At 50.4% G+C, this 2109-nt stretch overlaps 1 non-coding gene across 1 annotated transcript; it reads left to right on the plus strand.

The window, feature by feature from the left end:
• The first annotated feature begins 1548 nt into the window (after positions 1 to 1548).
• On the plus strand, positions 1549 to 1650 carry LOC118670402. The gene has a single exon (XR_004972303.1). It is a non-coding gene; the product is annotated as a U6 spliceosomal RNA (small nuclear RNA).
• Positions 1651 to 2109: the final 459 nt, after the last annotated feature.

Here is a 2109-nt window from a genome sequence, read left to right on the forward strand (position 1 = left end):
GCTTCCCAATGGCCCATAAAATAACAGTAACATTTATTGGGCGCTTGCCTTGTGCCAAGTGCTATTAAGTCGATCTTGAAGAGAGACACTATTAGCAGCTCCACTGGCGAGAAAAGAGAGGGTAGGGGACTGCCCCCCTCGCAGGGACAGGGAAATCCCCGCGCCCAGGCTCGGAGCCCAGGCAGCCCTGGTACCTAACCACTGGGCAGCCCTGCGTCTTAGGAAAAGGTAGGTGTGTGAGGTGCAGCGAGGAGGGCGGGAGCATCTCAGAGGCTGACAGGTGTCTGTCCTTTCCTCCAATGAGACACACTCATTCCCTCGGCAGGGTCTTCGTACTGCTGTTCCCTCTGCTGGAAATCCCTCCCCGCCCCCCAATCTTCATGCGCTGACCCCCCTCATCACCTGCTGCAGCCCAGACGCCTTCTCCCCGGAGAATTTGCCTGGTGCTCTGGCGGGCATGTCATCCCAGTTGAGTTCCATCACCACGGTCACCATTCGGACACTGTAAGCCTAACGCGCTTACCCACTTGTTTCTGTGCGCAAGGCTGGGCCGTGTCTGTGTTGTTCATTTTGTACCAGTGTCCGGTGCAGAGGAGGCTGAGGAAATACAGGCCAGGAGGGTCTCTGAGGGCTGCAGGTGAGTGGGGAGCAAGCGTTCTGTGTGCTGTAGAAGCACACCCCGCAGGAGAGGCTGGGGGCCTCAGGAGGGACTCGGGGAGCACAGCCCAGAGGAGGGGACTTGGCTCCCACAGGCCAGCACCCAGGGCTTCTCTGCCTGCCGACCCGCTGGGCCTGGGGAGCCCCTGCATATTCTCCATGAGAACTGTGGGCTCGTCTCACAGCAAAGGAAGCACGGTTTACATGTGGGTTTTGGTGTCCAATCGCAAGTTTTAAGTTTTAGTTTCTAGTCTGCAGACAAGACAAAGGAAGACATCCCCCACGCCCCAAAGGTCACCAGAGGCGTCATATACAGCAGCCCTTTATTCCCCTCCCTTATCTCAGCCAGACATCTCCAGGGAGCTGCCCCTCAGTGGCAGTGGGGTCGTTAACCCCGTGGTCTGTCGCCAGTGACACGACCCAGCTCTGGGCTTTACATCATACTTAGCAGGGTCACAGGAGGTACAAGGGGACTTGAGAGTCACGTATCTCAGACTGCCTTCCCACCCATGTCCCGGCTGGATACAGGCACAGCCGCTCCCATCCCCTCCTCAAGCGCCACAACGCTTGTACAGATACTCTGCAGTGGGGTGTAGACTAAGAAAGACCAGTCCAAAGTACACATCCAACAACAGGGAGCTGGTTAAGCAAACCAGAAACTGTCTAGACTAGGTTTTCTCAACCTTGGCACGATCGACGTTTTTGGGGGGCTGTCCTGCACTGTAGGATGTTTAGCAGCCTCCTGGCCTCCATCCACCAGATGCCAATAGCACCTCCTACTCCAATGTGACCCCAGAAATGTCTCCAGACATTGCAAATTACCTGTTCAGAACCAAATCCATTGGTCCACACAATGGAATTCTGTGCAACTGTTAAGAATGACACGTAATAGTGCTCCCTTCGGCAGCACACATACTAAAATTGGAGCACTACAGAGAAGATTAGCATGGCCCCTGCACAAGGATGACATGCAAATTCGTGTCCCATATTTTTTTTAAAAAGACACATAATAATAAAAGTAATGATAACTAACACTTACTGAGGGAACACTATGTACCAGGCCCAGTTCTGAGCTGTACACATAATTTCTTTAATCCTCACAGCATCCCCATTTTACATATGAGGAGATCGAGGCACGGAGAGTTTAGTTAACTTGACCAAGGTCACACAGCCAGTTAGATGCTCACAACATAGTGTTAAGAGAAAAAAGAGAAAATAGTCCATGTAGTATGATTTCATTTTTTTGTTTGTTTAAACACACACCCCCCTCCCCCCCCATACACACACACACACACACGTACATATCGCAAAATATATGTATTAACAGTGGTTCTTTCTAGGTCATGAGATTGCAAATGAATTTTATTTTAAAATTCAATAGTTTTGTTTCTCCGTAGTTTCATATGTACAACTATATTTGTATATAAGTACTTTATATATTAATATTTTATA

Source organism: Myotis myotis, unplaced genomic scaffold (assembly GCF_014108235.1).
Source record: "Myotis myotis isolate mMyoMyo1 unplaced genomic scaffold, mMyoMyo1.p scaffold_m19_p_15, whole genome shotgun sequence".
Classification (NCBI taxonomy): Eukaryota; Metazoa; Chordata; class Mammalia; order Chiroptera; family Vespertilionidae; genus Myotis; species Myotis myotis.